Genomic DNA, 17,946 nt, shown 5'->3' on the forward strand with positions numbered 1-17,946 from the left:
GGATTTTCAAAGTAATGATTACTGCAAATAGGAAATCCAAAACTCTTATATATACCCACCGCCAAAAATAGCTTTGGTAACTGCAAAAACACCTTTTTCGGGATAGCACAGTTCTCCAAGCGACAGGGGTGAGTAAGAAACAACACAAACGCGAGTTCACACGCGCGTATAAAGAACGATCAGTACTATGCATCTGATAGTGACAACCTGTCACACAGCCATTACTGTATCGTTCACACCCAAAGTCAAAGATTTTCAAAACCAACATAATGAGCAAAGTGTATCTTCTCATAGAAGATTCCCCACTTTCGCGCCCAAAAGCCTCATAGCAAAAAAGACTCCTCTCATATAGTCCAGTGCTCCACTTATTTTGCATAAGAGCAACACTAGACTAGGGGGACTTGAAGGGGTAAGGTCCCAAAAACCTCGTATTAAGTACTTGGGACCATACCAGAACCTTGCCCTTTAACCCTCTTTAGACCTTGTGTGGCCGCGCATTGGTCCAACAAAGAGAACTTAAGGAAAAGGCAACAACTAAACCTGCGCGCCAAGAGGAAGTTAATAAGTCCTTGCGCTATTCTCTGTAACCAACAGGGATAGAAATCCCAGTTAAGCACTTCCGCATAATAATACCCAGACTTGGATATTATTTACTAAGCTGACACCACACGATAAGGAGTCACACCGGATTATGGAAATAATCTTCTAGAAGACTCAATCGTGCACCACTAGACGGTTATAACCGTCAAGGACATGTGTCATCATCCCAGGCCACCCTGAAATCACGATGATCACATGGAATTGGAGAGAAACCTCCACTTGCCCACTTTCCACGTGGCAACACCCCAGCCGTTGATCAAGATCGCGATCCGTGTGCATTCACAATCCGATCAAAAGAATTAACGGAGGAAAAATAACCGCTTACGGGGTTAGCATCTTCCGTTAATATTTCAGCAACGAGTTTTCCCGCCTAAACTACTGGCTATAAATATGAGAGTAATTCAGGTATGAACTTCAAGTTACACTCACTTCATCAATACTTCTTCTTTATAAACACATACTTATTCTCACGCCGGAGTCGGGTCAAGGAGAGAACCTCCCTTCTCCCCTTGACGAGGGTAACGGTGTTCTGTTTTGCAGTATTCACCGGAGAAGAAGATTAATCCATTCGAATTAAACGAGAGAGAACCACCCTTTTATGCAGAACCTAACCCCCTGGATAATTTGATTCCGGTCATTTATCCAGTGTTTCTTCAGTGGTCTCGTGGATAGAATCTAGATCTTGAACCATCGCAACACTAAGAACGAGTAGAGGTCAGAACGAGATCCGATTCCAACGGTTTTGAGTGCATTGAGTGTAAAAGAGTTGAAAGAAAGTTAGAAACCATCTTTCAATCCTTATTCACCATGAATATGTTCAGATCTACGCAAGATCTTTGTTTATTTGTGTGGAAATCGTTTAGATCTAAGTTGTTCTTGGTGGATTGGAGCCAAAACATGAAGTTCATAAGAACACCATGATGACATCATCCTAGAACACCTCAAATTTAGTGATTTCACGGTTGAATGTTAAGATTCAAAAGATAGAAAGGTGTAGAAGTGCGTGTAGATTAAGAAAGTAAAAAATTTAGGATGAGATCTTATCGGAATCGCGAGAAATCGAAGAAAAGGTGAGCAAAAGCGCTGGTCGAACGAGAGAGTGAGGTAAGTTTGTGATGTTGACAGGGGTATTTATAGGGTTTCCATAAAAGGAAAGGGGAGAAAGGAGCTGGTCGATCGAGGTGGCAGCCCTGGTCGGGTGGCACCTCGATCGAGTTGCACCTCGATCGGATGGCAGCCCGATCGGGTGGCAGGTCAATCGGCTGGCCACTCGATTGGGGTGCGCGGCGCGATAAGTTTTACGATTTCGATTCGCATGTTAAGCGTTGCGATGCGATGGAGTTTCCTATTCAAATTACTTTTAATCCCAACTACTATATATAACATATACTCATCCTAAATAACTTGTGTTTAGCGTTTGCGATTCGATTACGATAGCGTTTCGATTAATCACCACAACATAAACATAAATCAACATGCACAAGTAACATATAAGAGGCACACACACGTAAAACAATAACTAGAACACATAATTCGAGTTGCGAGCGTGATTGCGATAAGCGATAAAACATGTGATGAACATCGATAAATATCAAATAAACCTCGATTATTAATAGATACTCCACATAATACAACTAACGTAAACAATTAATTAGACTAACTACGAGTCAAAGAAGTCAAAAGAGGAATTGAGCAAGGAGTGACAGATTGCAATTAGCAATCTTTTCTTCCTTTGACTTCAATCTTGACTTTGACTTTGACTTCCGAAACACGGGGTGTTACACCTTTCTCTCTCTACACAGTCTCTCTCTCTCTCTACTTATCTCTATTTCACAGATACACTCTCACACACACATTTTTTTGTGGTTTTTGACGTGTAGTTTGAAACAAGATTTGCAAATCATGATCGGAGACGAAACGAGATGACGCGAGCGAAAACGCAGAACCGAACGTGATTCCGGCGGATGAGATCGACGGTGAGGTAACATAAATTGAAGTTGTTATGATCAGATCACCAGATTTGATGATGTTTAACCTTGCTAATCATGTTCATAATTGTAACATATCCATTTTTTTTCATATAAGAGTTATAGGTTGTTTAAATTTATTAACCACTAGTAACTAGTTTTATTTTTAAAATAATTATTCAACCCATATAGTTTTAAAAAACTGTTTTATATATAATTGGTTGGAATGTTATACTAATTAATTGGCTTATATATGTGTGACATTTCTATTTTCTATATTAAAATAAAGTATATAAAACTTATATTACGAAACGGCTAGATTACGGGTAAGTTGACTGTTAGAAATATGAAGTATCTAGACGAGCCTAGTAACCATTTAATAATTAAATTATAAAAATACATTATATTTAAACCTACTCCGTTTTTAATGAAACTTGGTTCAAAATGTAGACACAAATATTCTCATTCTAATGACATATTCATTGTTTTATAAAACGTTATATTTTAGAAGTTATACGCGCCAAATAAGTGAAGCAGCTGAATTAATTATAATATATATAAATAATAATAAAATAATTAAAAATCAACATTCTATTCATGTATGTTACGTGTACTTGATAAATAATAATAAATTAAAAAAAGACTTTAGTGAATTATGTATACGTGTAAGGCCAACAAACAAAGAGAATCTTTCAACTTGGAAATCAAGTTTCGAAAATTGCTATAAATAGGCAACATGTAACATTTGCTAAGAGTGTTTTCTGCCATCTCTAGCCAACTCTCTCTAAACTTTATAATTCTAAATTTTTTCTTTAATATTTCAATCTAAAACTCTGCCCCGTTTTAAGTGTTTTAACTCTCGATCACTGATACCCTTTCCGATTGATCTGGAGCCCAATAACGCATGTCAAGGCTCTGCCTGACTAAGTTCGTTGGGGTTCTATCTCGTGACATAGGGATAAGGTTGAATTAGGGTTACTATACTTAACACGAGTGCTGAAGAAACACGTAACTAATTTCTGGGTTAATTAGTTTGGTCTATGTTTCTACCATAAGGGTTAATCTTCTTATAACTTTCTGAGCTCCTTAATGACCCGCTAATCCTGCAAAACAGAACACCGTTAGCTCGTTAAGAGGGGAATATGGGGGTTTCCCTCTTAACCAGACTCCGGCGTGAGAATAAGTATCTGCTTTGAGGAGATTAAAGTGTGTAAAGAGTGGGAGTAGAGGGAATAGAAAGTTTAACCTGTGAGCTAAGGTCTCTATTTATAGCCGGAGAGGTGTAAGAGGACGTAGGCTGATGGGCCTTGGGCCGGAATGCGACAACATGGTGGATATGCTCCTTGTCTCACTGGTGTCGACCGTTAGTGGTTTCTAGAAGCTCTCTGTTGCCGGCGCACCATGAGTGGAGCCATGTGTCACTGTTCGGCCTTGTTATCCCTCTGCCATCAGCAGGTAAGTGGAGATCGTGGGGCATGTGTCTCTGCCCTGTGATTGGTGCCATATAGGCTTCCTTGTGTACTCTTTGTCTCCTGCACGTCAGACGATCGTGGAGCACGATTAAGCACTGCATGGAGAACGGTAATTGGCTCTTTTCTTCTGCCACTTGTACCTTCGTACCTTCTGAAGTGGCCCTGCGCCATAGCCCTGCGCGACCTTTGCTGGACACATAACTAGCCTGCGCAGGGTGTGTGTGGTTGAAGGCTCCTGTTCAGGATGCTAAGTGTTGAATGTGTTGTTTTATCTTGTTTGGACCTCGCGCGCTGTCAATGCATGATGACGCTACCCGCACGAGGTTGGTTATAAGCATATTGATGCATAAGGAGTATGGTCCTGCGCGCGACCTGGATGAAGGTCTGCGCGGCTTTTTGGGACCATACCCCTTCAAGTCCCCCCAGTCCAGTGCTACACCATGCGCAAGGCAAGTGGTTGGATCTCTGGACTTAGAAAAAGTGCTAAAAATGCTTGCTTTGTGTATTATAGATGCGCGTGTATAAATGTTTGACATTTGCTACGGCGCAACTACTATGCCTGGCTGTTGGTGATTCTTTGCTTCTGAATGTAAGCGCGCAGGTTTGTTGTGTAACCTTAACACCGCGCAACCTGACTGACTTCTGCATGAAGTTTGTAGTAAATTTGGGCAGAAAACCTTTGGATTTTGAATTATGACGGGTTGGTTTAAATGTCGTTGATGGCGACGTTTGAGTTGACTGCTGACACGGCCGTCATCAAGTTGTCTCTGACGGTTCGGCTTTCCGTCAGGAGAGTGAGGTCCACGCGCGCGTGGTAATCGTCAGCCCGGGATTTGCGATCAACGTGGCAATCGCTGATTAGGTACGCGCGCGGTGAATTCGGCACGTCTACTCATCGCATTAAATGCGGTGAGTATAAATATTCTTGGAGATGAGAGGAGAGATCATTCTTTCTCTTACTGTTGCTATTTCTCTCTACCTCTTCTTTATATCTTCAAACTCAGTAGCAGATCTTCAAGATCTTCATCGAATCTTCAATTTTTCCTGCATATTCGAAATTTCTCTTTAATATTGATGGCTGAAGAACATCAAGAAGAAAATCCCGGAGAAGAAGGTCCACTTCGCGTCCTGAAGTGGGATCTAGGGTTGTTTGAACAGATAACACAAGGATTCCGATTCCCACCGGAATGGGATGCCAGATATCCCGGTCAAAACCAGACTGCTGCTGATGCACCGACGGGATACATCACGCTTTTCGAGGACTTCTTCCTTCAAGGTAATTTTCGGTTGCCGGCGACAGAGTTTATGGCCCATGTACTTCAGTATTATGGGTTTCACATTTCTCAGATGAGTCCACCAGGAATGGTGAGAGTTCGATACTTCGAATTTTTATGTCGATCTTATGATGTCGAGCCGACGGTTGAAAGGTTTAAGGCGTTCTACCAGCTGATCCGGAACATGGGCTTCTATTCTTTTGGCAACCGAGGGTCTGCCAAGAAGATACTCTTGAACCCACCCAAAAGCTTCCACGACTGGAAACAAAAATTTTTCTTCATTCGAGAGGAAGTCATCACGATCGCTATGACCTTCCGTGCGCCAGACGTGATTGAGAAGGAAGAATTGGCGATACCTAAGAAGGATGACTGGTACGTGAAGCTGACCGCCACACCTAATTGAGTATTTGGTGAAAATGTCCTGGTTGCGGCGCGAATGAGTGATCAATGGCCGCCAGAGAACGAGGAAGTTCCGGTTTTGAAATTCCAAGATAGAGGTTAGTTGTTTCCTTTACTATTTTTGTTTTAACTTCATAGCACTCAACTTGCTGAATTTTGAATGTAGAGGTGTGCCTTTATCAAGCTGCTTTCCCCACATTTGGAGGGTCCATGGGTGTGCGCCCGCTGGGAGCAGGGGAACAGTATTGGTATGACGAGATTAAAGGCCACTTCATGTATCCAGTTGCTGGAGCTTTTTCCAATCCGCCCTCTGCTACTGAAGGTGCACATATACCTAACCCTCGTCCCTTGCGCGCTTTGACTTCTGCTGGGAAAGAGATTGTCTATCTTTCCAGCGAGGAGTCTGTGGGGTCTTCCAATGGAGAGCTAAGTTCCTGGTCTAACATCTTTGCAGGTGTGTTGCGCGACTTGGGGATTGACCCAGAAGAGAAGAAGATGAAACCTTCCAAATGGAAGAAGGTTATCACCTTAGACGCCGAGATGACCAGCAAGAAGGGCGGAAGTAGCCGCGTAACCGCTGGTGTTGCTGACAAAGGTACTCTCCACCTTCGTCAAAGTAACTTGGAAGGTTACATTATTATCAGTGACTCATTTGAAGGTTTATCGCGTATAGGCGAGAAGAAGACCGGAGCTGCTGGCTCAAGAAGCTCAGGGAGCGCGGGTTCTCGCAACCCAGATGCTGGAGCTACTCCGTCTTCTATCGCGCATGATGAAGAGGAAGAAGAAGAGGAAGAGGAGCCTGCTGCCAAGTTGGTAAGCAGGAAAAGAAGTAGAACTGAGACCACAGCCGGTGTGTCTGTTGCCTCGAAGGCTGGAGGGGTTCCCTTGATCGGGAAGCAGAGCAACTTGCGCTCTCTGTATAGATTTTCTCCTGGTTAGTTTCTTTGCTACCCTGCTTTCTTTGCCTTTCTGTCTATATAATACTTTATTTTTGCAGAGGCCAAAAAGAAGACCCCTGAAAAGAAGGGTGTTGTTATTATAGATCCTAAGGAACCGGTGCAGAAGAGGCCCAAGGTTACCATCAAACCCTTCAAGACTGCTGTGGTAGAGTCTAAGAAGGAGAAAGCTGCTAAAAAACCTGTTGACAAGGCTGTTGAGAAGTAGAGAGAAGGAGAAAACAAAGGAAAAAACTGTTGAAACGCCTGTCGGAGCTGATCCAAAGAATACCGGGACCGCTGCTGCCACTGCTAGTGATAAGGCGCAGGGTCCGGAGGTTGTTCGCATCACGGGGCTTGACCAACCCCATCATGAGAAGAGGAAGCAACCTGAGGTTGAGAAACCTACCCAAACTGCGCAACTTGATGCCTCCCATCATTCCGTTAAAGTCACTTCTAGTACTGGAGGATCGGGTTCGCATGCTGCAGGTGGTGCGAGCTCGGGTGGCGCTGGAGGATATATGCCACAGAACATCAGCCCAAAGGATACCCTTAGTGATATTTACTACAAGACTTATACCGAAGAGGCGCGCGGTAGTGCTCCTCACCAAGCTCCTTGGGGTTTGAAACAGAGAGATACCTTTCAGGAGTTTGGCCCGTCTAGCTCAGTTGGTAGAGTGCAAGGCTCTTAACCTTGTGGTCGTGGGTTCGAGCCCCACGGTGGGCGCCAATGAAGAAACACATAACTAATTTCTGGGTTGATTAGTTTGGTCTATGTTTCTACCATAAGGGTTAATCTTCTTATAACTTTCTGAGCTCCTTAATGACCCGCTAATCCTGCAAAACAAAACACCGTTAGCTCGTTAAGAGGGGAATATGGGGGTTTCCCTCTTAACCAGACTCCGGCGTGAGAATAAGTATCTGCTTTGAGGAGATTAAAGTGTGTAAAGAGTGGGAGTAGAGGGAATCGAATGTTTAACCTGTGAGCTAAGGTCTCTATTTATAGCCGGAGAGGTGTAAGAGGATGTGGGCTGATGGGCCTTGGGCCGGAAGGCGACAACATGGTGGATATGCTCCTTGTCTCACTGGTGTTGACCGTTAGTGGTTTCTAGAAGTTCTCCGCTGCTGGCGCACCATGAGTGGAGCCACGTGTCACTGTTGTCGGCCTTGTTGTCCCTCTGCCATCAGCAGGTAAGTGGAGATCGTGGGGCAGGTGTCTCTGCCCTGTGATTGGTGCCACATAGGCGTCCTTGTGTACTCTCTGTCTCCTGCACGTCAGACGATCGTGGAGCACGATTAAGCACTGCATGGAGAACGCTGATTGGCTATTTTCTTCTGCCACTTATACCTTCGTACCTTCTGAAGTGGCCCTGCGCCATAGCCCTGCGCGACCTTTGCTGGACACGTAACTAGCCCGCGCAGGGTGTGTGTGGTTGAAGGCTCCTGTTCAGGATGCTAAGTGTTGAATGTGTTGTTTTATCTTGTTTGGACCTCGCGCGCCGTCAATGCATGATGACGCTACCCGCGCGAGGTTGGTTATAAGCATATTGATGCATAAGGAGTATGGTCCTGCGCACGACCTGGATGAAGGTCTGCGCGGCTTTTTGGGACCATACCCCTTCAAGTGCATATATATATATATATATATATATATATATATATATATATATATATATATATATATATATATATATATATATATATATATATATATATATTTAAAATAGCTCAGAAGTTATACCCAAGATTTATACCAGGAGGCTTTCTAGTTGAATCCTCTAGTTACAAGGTGATTCCATTCTCTTTTCTCACAGTTTTATCACCTTTTTGTGATACAATTATATTTAAAAATGCTTTCCAAAATCCTAAATGTTTATCAGTTATACTTACAGTGATTAAGTTTTTATATTCTGCAATAGTTGCCGGTACGTGGGGTTTTTATACATTACTTAACCCTCGTTACTATTGGGCAAAAAGTTAGCCAATAGTAGTATGACAACAAGCACGGGGGAATTGTGCCCCAGTAGCCATAATCTATAACTAATATTATTTTTACATTACTAATAAATTTAATGTATGATTGAAATAAATCTAAATGGTGTATATATAAGATAGAGCTTTATGGGGACGTCTTTTACCATTAGATTACCCTGGGTAGTCGGGCTTTTATTTCGTTGGTCGTTTAAAAAAAATATTATAAATGTAAGATTATGCTCTTAATATGTTTCCACATGAATTGTAAGAGACGATAATTTCATTTTCTAAAAACAAAAATAACATATCACTTAGTTGTTGAATATGTTAAAATTTGTAAAACTGTGTCAACCAATTCAAGAACACATTCACAAATGAGGCATGGAAAGAACTTTACTTTAACCAATTTTTATGAATGGAATCTCTGAAAAGATTCAAAGAAGACAAAACATTAGATAAATCATTATTAATATAGTTATATTAAAGAAAAAGGGTTTTTACATATTTTCCCCTCCTAAGTCTCCTTATTACATATTTCCCCAAACCAAAAAATCAATTACATATTTCCCCTCCCTAACTCATATATATTACATATTTCCCCTTTTCATTTAAATGACTCTTATTTATGACTATTTTACCCTTATTGAACTATTTAATGAATATTTACATATTTCCCCATTCTAATATGAAATCTTATATGAAATCTTGATAGATGGTTGGGAATAAGGTGAAATCCGTATGATTGACTTTGTATCTGTATCTATATCTATGGATGGTATGATCGTTTAACAGACAAAGGAACCTTTTAGATAATGTATTCTCTATTAGATAGATTTTAATATTTCTTGTTTATACCAAATGTCAACAGGGAAATGAATTCAAGCAAACGAAACAAACCTTTTCCGTGGTAAGTTTGTTTATATTCATTTATTTAATAAAAGAACGAACATGAACACATATTTCATGTGGCTATCTACGTTGCTGAACATAGGTTCACTTATTTAGTTAAATTTACTTGCAAGTTATCACCAATGCTAACTTACCTGACATGCATTAACCCAATAAATTTTAGAATCACACCTGAAACAAATCACTAATGAATACGGAAACACATCATTCGCAGCATAATCTAAACTCAAATAAAACTACTCATAGCTCCCCAATCCAAGTCAAAATAGGAAACTGATACCAAACGTAGGATCCTTCGCCAAGTGGTATGGAGTACGAATAATGGGAAACTAACAACCCCAAGTTAGAGGTGGATAAAAGAAAACCGGGTTGGGAACCGAACCTGGTTTGAACCAGAACTAACCGTTGTGTTGAAATCGGTTTGTAAGCCTATACTTTGAAATGGGTCAAACCTGAATCGAACCGGAAACTGGGTCAAGCTCGATTCTTTCCCCTTACAAAGCTCGATTCTTTCCCCCTTACAAAGTGTGAAAACATCTGTGTACATCATATGCGTTTTGGTAGAAACATACCCGATGAAGATGAACAAGAACTGATGAAGATGAACAAAAATTGAAACATACCTGATGAAGATGAACAAGAACTGAAACGTCGATGTTTTGGTGGGAATAGAAAAGGTTGATGTTGTTGATTGTGTAGGGTTTGGGTTATACGCAGATACCTAATTACGCACATGGGTTATTAAGAGGGTAATTGGGTAATTTCTAAAAAAAAGGGGAAATATGTAATTGATTTTATGATTTGGGGAAATATGTAATAAGGAGGCTTAGGAGGGGGAAATATGTAAAAATCCCTAAAGAAAATATATTTAATAAACCTAAATTACTATTAACAAATAATGTTTAGTTAATAAATGTATACCATAATAAAATATGTCAAATATAATATATTCTACTATGCTAAGATTATATTTTTAATCTTAGTCACGTTAATATATTAAATAATAATCTCATAATTATTTAATTAATATATTATATTTGATAAAATATAGCTATTAATTTGACAGAAAGTGATATATTTCATTTTCTGGTCTAATTGATTTTGTGCCATAGAAAATATATTTGACAAAGTAATGTCATGGGACACTACTAAATCCAGAGTCACTAGTTGAGAGAATGATCAATATTGATATGACCACAATTACTAGTTGAGAGAATGATCAACAGTAATATGACCCGAGTCACTAGTTGAAAGAATGATCAACAGTGATATGACCACAATTACTAGTTGAAAGATGATCAACAGTAATATGACCCGAGTCACTAGTTGAAAGAACGATCAACAGTGATATGACCACAATTACTAGTTGAGAGAATGATCAACAGTAATATGACCCGAGTCACTAGTTGAGAGAATGATCAACAGTGATACGACACCAGTCACTAGTTGAAAGAATGATCAATAGTGATTTGACCACCGTCACAGGAATCGTCTAGTGACCGTTATAATTGTAAGATATACTATATATCTATTACTTGATAAACTTCACTTTTGGACGAAAGTGAGCCAATGAGTAATATGACCACCGTCACATCGGAACTGCCACTATGTGACAAATACTGATTGAGTTTTTGGGTAAATATAAAAAAAATATAAAAACCTTGTTGTAAAAGTATAACAATATATTTTTATAAAAATAGAATGAACTCGTCAGTATTTATTACTGATAACATATTTTCAAAACGTGTTTCAGGTAATTTGCTAGAAGCCAGCTGTGGAGCACTGAAGGCTTAAATAAAGTGGCTATAAATACCTGAATAAAAGAAGAAACTTATGTTTTATTTAATTGGATTTATCCCCATAAAAACATTTGAATGAAATACGGGTTTTAGCCCATTTGTTTAATATTAAAAGTTCGGTGTTTTACAAACTCTGAAATCATTTCCTAACTATGATCCTGATGAAAAAAAAATTCCGCTGCGTAATTAATAAACACCGATACCATCTGGTTGGCTCGCAACACCTGCTCCCAGGGAGGGGTCGGGGGCTGTGACAATAATGATGATTGTGATCGTGATCATGATCATTCGTCACAGATGTCTAAGATCCTCTGTCTAGCGGTTGTCGACGTCGAAGGGATAACATAATAGCAGTAGGCTTCTGAAAGAGTAACAACGCAATCGAGAACTTCGTGAGGTTCTCCAAAATGACGGGCGTGGGCTGGGATCTGATGTGGAAGAAAAGTTGATTGTCACATGTGGAGTTGGCGGATTTGCAGCAGCTTCAGGACCTTTTGTCATTTATCAAGGCAAAGTGTGAAGGAAGTGGGCGACTAATGGTTTTAGAAGTCGGTCGATGGGAAGGTGGCATGCTTTATCTGGAGAGAGAGAGAGAGAGAGAGAGAGAGAGAGAGAGATAGAGAGAGAGAGATAGATAGAGAGAGAGAGATAAAGAGAGAGAGAGAGAGAGAGAGAGAGAGAGAGATAGATAGATAGAGAGTGAGAAAGAATGCAGGGGAGTTGCAGGTTTGGATAAAAACCCTAATGAGTGATTTGAGGGAGAAGAGGGGGAATTTATATGGTGGGGTAGTTGGTAGGTGAATGGACTTAAATGCCCTCACGTGCCAAGCATGTGATCAGAACTAACTTAATTTTCTAATTGGGTTTAGGGTAACTGATGAAACCTGCAACATGTTTTCCAAATAAATGATTGTGGCTGTAATTATTGAAGTTAAAGGCTATCCATTGCAACCCGCTACAAACATAAAGGACGAAATGTGTAATTTACCGTTTTTTTAAATGGTTTGGGGGAAACCACCCCTCTAGGTTTTTTCGACAAGGGGGAGAATGAGATGGGAAATGACATGGCATATTATGATTGGATGGGTGGAAAATTTGCCCCATCTCATTAGGCATGCACCCCTTACACCCTGATTATCAGTTTGTAGTAAACATTATAATAGGCTAATTGCAATAACTAACTTCTCATCTTATTTTAAGTTTTAAGAAAAAAATTGTGAAAAAGATTTTTCTCACAAGGAAACACTTTTTTTAACAAATAACACATACCTCTGATTCTACCCCTCGAGTTTCGACTATAAATACCATAATTCTCCAAAGGTTTAAGCATCTTACGCTCTTTGCACTCATTACTCTCCTCTATACTTACTCTCCTTCTCTCTAGAAAAAAAAAACGATACTTATTCACACGCCTGAGGGTGGTTACAAGAAGAGCCTCTGTAACACCCCGAAAACGGGTTTGGTAATCAAACCCCGTTAGCACTAAAAGACGGGTAAAATACCGTTAGCGGTAAAACTTACCCGGTAAATATTAGGATTTTAAATAATTAATCCTAATATTAAATAAGAAGTGAATAAAAGCTTTTAATGAAATGAAATTTGTAAAAGTCCGAGTAACGGGACTTAAAATAAAAACGGGTTATGACTTCCCGAACCCGTTAAGTTAACTAGGAATATTAAACCTAGTTAATAAGTGGGAATATTATTGAAAATAATTAGGTTGTGACCTAATTAATAACTAACCAAACACGAGGGACCAAAGCCGGGTAACTTGAAAATGGAATTATAACTTAAAAATATAACACAACACACACACTAGATGTGTGTGTGCGTGCGTGAAGTAGTCCAGGAGAAGGAGCAAGAGCTCCAAACCCTAGCTCCAACAATCTCAACAAATTGAAGCTCAAATCAAGACCCAAATCGATGCATGAACACATATAAATGATCACCTAGTCGTGGGGATCACAAGGTATGTCGAATTTTATGATTTGGTGATACTTTGAGATTATGATGAACAATCATAATCGAAATTCTAGAATGAATATTGAATCTATGAGTGTTATTGTGATGAAATCTTCGTTTAGAAACAAACCCTAGTTGAAAACTTGATGAATTGAGGCCCAAACTAGGGATTTGATAATTACCCTATCATGTGTTAAATGGGTTTTGTAGAAATATGGTGAACACTCGAATTAAGATGCTAAATGGATGAACCTTGATGTTGTGATGCTAGTTCTAGGTGTAGTTCATGTACACTAGACATAGAGGCATGATTTTGATACTAAAACTTGGTTAAAATGATGAACATGATTAGAGAAAATATGCTTGTAAATCTCGCCTACAAGGTGTTTGTTAAAATGCCCGAATGAATATTGAAAAGAGGATTTTATGAAAGAAATGCGTAATTGGCTAGTTTGACTAATTACGTGAAATATGGGTTAAAACGGATTCTAATCATAACGATGATTTAACTTAATTATGCCTATTGGATAATTAAGGGTAGTTGACTCCTAAAAGTCAAATTAACCAATGATGATATCGAATAGTAGTTTTGGCATGAAATCCGTAAAATGAAATAGTCATAAGTAAAGATGACTAATCTAATCATCTTACGGATTATAATAATAGTTTGACACTCTCTACAAGCTAGGTGGAGGCTTGGGAAAGAAGCGGTCAAACGAATCAAGCACGAGAAGAAAAAGTGTATTCGGGTGCGAGGTAAGTATGGCTTACACTAGTCTTGTATTTTTAGAATATTCTCTTATCGTATTAGTTACGAATAAGATAAATACATAATTGCGGTATGATGTTCCGGCGTGTAGACGCACGGAACAAGTTAGATAAGCATGACAAGAAACCATGCTGATGGATTAGAAAAGACTTAAAATCAGTAATTAGATTATTTATGACAAATGGAAAATGAAACGTTGGAATGGTTGCCTTATAGGGTAAACTAAAACAAACAATAAGGGTAAAACGGTAAATTGGTCACGCGTTGACCATAACTATTGATTTTGAAAGGCACCGTATGACGTAAGCTATGATAGGCTAAAAAGCGTTAGGGAACGGTCAATAGGTGAAATGACCGCACGGTGTAAACCGGGGCGAGTCGTATAGATGAGTTGGTAATAAATGCCATCTCGTCAACCTAACCGGTCACTTAGACCAAACGGGTCAAAAGGTGAAGATATCACCTCTTGACAATAACGACTAATGATTATTGTCGAGTTATATTATTTCAGGAGTAAATGTGAAATGGGTATTAGCAACGCCATGGATTAGCGGTTATAAAAGCAAGGTATTAAAAACGGGTTGATATATTGATCCGCGCCAGGTATGTGAAAAAGGGTAACACTCATTTAGAATATGTGGTTCAACGAGTGCTAATAGAAGTCAAAATAAACATTTGGTTTCTTGATAAGTAAACCGAATGTTTAATATAGTGAACATTGCGTTGGGAAGCTTAATGACTTTTCAAACAAAATCATAAGTTAAAAGAGGGATTGCGGGTCGAATATACTTCCAAAAGTCCTTCATCGTAAATGATTGGCTAAACGGACTAAAACGCCCTTATAAGCTAAATTGGACAAACTACCTTTAAAGGTAGTTTTGAAACGAGTTTTACGATCAAGTAAGTAATTGAAATAAGTATTAAGTCGCAAAGGATGTAAACCTTTGGTCAAATGACTCCATACGAGTCTTTGTCGTGAATTTAGTAATCCGACGAGAAAAACTCGGATTATATAGATTTCCCCCTTAAGTCCACCACAAATAAGTTTGTGGTGGAAGATCACTTGATAAGAAATGTTGTATGTTAATGCTAGAAATGAATGAGAGCGTTTCATGATCAACATATGCATAAACACCCTTAACGGGTCAAAATATGCATATGAGCGTAAACGGGTTTAAGATACGTAAGGAACCCGTGATTTGAACCTAATATGATAGGAATTATTGAAATTATGATTACCGTGAGAATAAGGATCAAACAAACATGTTTCGTTTGATAAAAACATGAATGGGTCAAAATTACGGCAAATTGGAAAAGCTGGATGCAGAGTCCACCGTAAATTACGGTGCCACCGTAATTTACGGTGGAGATGAAAAGTCTTACGGTAGCCCCCTACTGGTTTACGGTAGGGGCAATGTAAAACCAGTGGCCACCGTAAATTACGGTGCCACCGTAATTTACGGTGGAGGTTAGGTTGAAATTGTTGTTTTGTTATCAATTGTTTCTCGGACCCGTTTAGACACGTTTAAAACCCTGTATGACTAAGCATTTCATGTTTATGAAATGTAGGTACACTATGGGATGCCGGAAGACGATCAAACTGAAGAACCGAACAAAATAAAGACTCATGCTTCCGCACATTGCCTTGTTGTAAATTTTAACGACGAACCCAATCACGTTCGTAGAATAGCTTATGAATTGTAAAAGTTTTAATTTACTCGGAATTTCCTAAGGATACATAACACTAAATACATGTCTGTATTCGTAATTTATACGAAAACCTTTAAAATAATAACTAGAGTGTTACAAGTTGGTAATCAGAGCTCATGGTTAAAGAGTAAGGTGTGTTCGGTTCGAGGCTTGATCGCAAATCCGGTAAGTGTATGTATGTTAATCGTTTAGCGTATTAAAGTGTTGTAAACAACACATAGGGTTATCGTGAAATACACGTTACCCCAAATTAAATGATAGATATGGTTAACAACATTTCGTGCGTTGACACATATAGTACAAAAGCCTTGTACTATGATACGGGCATTTAGTAAAGTTGACATTACTAACTTTGTGAATGTCTTGATTGAAGGACACTTACATTTAAAGATGGCAAAGGTTAAACAAATGCAAGATGTGATAGAGGAACAGTCCGAGGCATGACAAGAGGAACATGCCCATCAAGGACTAAATCGCGTAACGACCGCGAACAAGGCTAATGGCAAGAGAAGCCCGTTAGGGCAAGCATTATCAGGTGCACGTTTTAAATCATTGCATAAATAGTAATATGCAACAGATATGTAGAGATTGAAAGTTGCATATGTAGATTGAAAACTTGGAAAGACCTGAATAGAAAACCTATCCGGGATATTGTTTCCAAGAAAAACAGATAGAGGTATTACTTACATAGGGCGTGATGTGAAAACTGTAAAAAGGTCATGCGTGTCATGTGTTAATCGCTTACTCTGGCCAAGTAAGTAGCGGCATATGATACCATGAACTTCTTATGGCGGACACGTTTACATCCGATGTAGTAAGGGCAGGGTGAATGGGACTAATTGAAAAGTACCCAAATGAATCAGATAAGCAAAATATTTGATAATAATGTAAACGCACAACCAAGTGACGGGAGCGTATTACATTAGGATAATGAGCCCGGGTGAAGGGACAAACAAGCACGTAAAATGATTTAGACAAGTATTGGGAGGGAGTGTACTTACACTCGAACCCAGAAAACATCAAGCATGTAAAATGATTTAGACAAGTATTGGGAGGGAGTGTACTTACACTCGAACCCAGAAAACATCAAGCATGTAAAATGATTTAGACAAGTATTGGGAGGGAGTGTACTTACACTCGAACCCAGAAAACATCAAGCATGTAAAACGATTTAGACAAATATTGGGAGGGAGTGATACTTACACTCGAACCCGGAGAATGTAAACATGTAAGATGAGTTAGATATGCATTGGGAGGGGGTGTACTTACACTCGAACCCGGAAAATGCAAATATGTTCCTTAACGGGTCATTTTTGTAAAACGTCGAACTTAAAGATAAAGTCAGAATATAAAAACCGAAGCGAGGTCTTAATGCATACCGGGAGGGTTGCAATAATAACAATTTCGGTAAAACACCCGGTGGATGGGTAAGAATTAAACACATGCGTAAACCAAGAGACGTGAACGCGGGTTGAAAGATCAAAGTAACGTGGATTACGAGTTATGACTATAAAATCTCGTATATAGAAATTGTGAGTAAATATGTTCAACTATTCGAAGTCGAATGGGTCGAATAAAGAATAAAGTTGATTGTTTATAAGTGATGGATTTCACATTAATAGGTCAAACATGTTGAATGCAATATAACGCCGAATGGCACAAATGAGCACTAGCCAGATAAAGGTAGTGTTAAATGCAAGAGAATAATGAGCCCGGCAATGGGACATAATCAAACACGAATGTATGTAAACTGGATAATGGTGAGCATAAGATAAACCGACGCATAAATGACATGAGAAATCATAAAGTCGGAAAATGTGCCCGAAAAGAAACGAATGTAGCCTTAGACTACGGTCAAGGTCAAAGATAATATCAAAACGATAATAAATGATGTTAAGCAAAAACATGGTGCCTTAACGCCGTATGCGTATATAAATGTATACACATTTGAAGGAAGACTCGAATAAAAGATGATCTACGGGATCATCATAACCTACGAGGTATTAATTAGAGCAAAAGGTCTACGGGGCCAAAACGACCCACGGGTCATGATTGGAAAGAAGTTATAAGGACTTCGCCTTAAAGAGGTGAATGTCTAATCAAAAAAAAAAAAAATAGCCCATAAGGCTAAGTGATAAACCTACGGGTTAGATGGAATAAAGCAAGGAAATCAGTT

At 39.3% G+C, this 17,946-nt stretch overlaps 1 non-coding gene across 1 annotated transcript; it reads left to right on the forward strand.

The window, feature by feature from the left end:
• Positions 1 to 7,301: 7,301 nt before the first annotated feature.
• On the forward strand, positions 7,302 to 7,374 carry TRNAK-CUU. The gene has a single exon. It is a non-coding gene; the product is annotated as a tRNA-Lys (tRNA).
• The last annotated feature ends 10,572 nt before the right edge of the window (positions 7,375 to 17,946 follow it).

The sequence above is a fragment of the Helianthus annuus genome, chromosome 4 (assembly GCF_002127325.2).
Source record: "Helianthus annuus cultivar XRQ/B chromosome 4, HanXRQr2.0-SUNRISE, whole genome shotgun sequence".
Taxonomy (NCBI): domain Eukaryota; kingdom Viridiplantae; phylum Streptophyta; class Magnoliopsida; order Asterales; family Asteraceae; genus Helianthus; species Helianthus annuus.